The sequence below is a fragment of the Lupinus angustifolius genome, unplaced genomic scaffold, assembly GCF_001865875.1.
Source record: "Lupinus angustifolius cultivar Tanjil unplaced genomic scaffold, LupAngTanjil_v1.0 Scaffold_633, whole genome shotgun sequence".
Lineage (NCBI taxonomy): Eukaryota > Viridiplantae > Streptophyta > Magnoliopsida > Fabales > Fabaceae > Lupinus > Lupinus angustifolius.
The window spans coordinates 28953-29631 of NW_017727960.1; positions in this window are offsets into that span (position 1 = coordinate 28953).

A 679-nucleotide genomic window follows, 5' to 3' on the forward strand; every position below is an offset into this window, starting at 1 on the left:
ATTTGCATAATATTCCCTAACTAGAGCAAGGTAGATATTACCTTTCAATTCCAAAAAGAGGACAACCCCTTGTGCTTGCATTCTATGTAGAAAATCAAAGTTTTGTTATGCTAACCAAGTCAAATTTGCATACCTTATGTATGTAGCTTTTCTTCTCTGAAACTCGAGCAACCGTGTCTCTTGCAAAATCAAAGAATAATATGGGTCTCCACGGTCCTGCCTTACCTGTTGGTTCGAGGGAACGACTTTTGGAGCACGTGCTGGACATTGAGCGGTTGTCTTAACCCTTTTTGCATGACCTCTTTCCATTTGTAGTTGAAACCCAAGGTGATTTGAAGGTTTAATGGAAGGATTCACGAAAAATGTAACTTAGGGTTTTGGAATTGGGGGTAACCGGATTTCTTAGAAATTAGTGATGGAGAAGAAGCTTTATGGAGTGGAATGGGGTTGGAGAATTCGGTTTTAGGCTAGGTTACAGTTTAGGAATGATATTGAACTTGTTCCTCTGAGATTTGAAAGAAAAGGGGATGACGGAGGTTTTTGAAAAATGCCCAAACACGCTTTTGTTTCAATTTAACTGGTGTTGTTAATCAATTAACTACCAGTCTTAATCGATTAACCAAGTAAAAAAATTACAGGTTTTAAAAAATTGCACCCAGGTAATCGATTAAAATGAGGC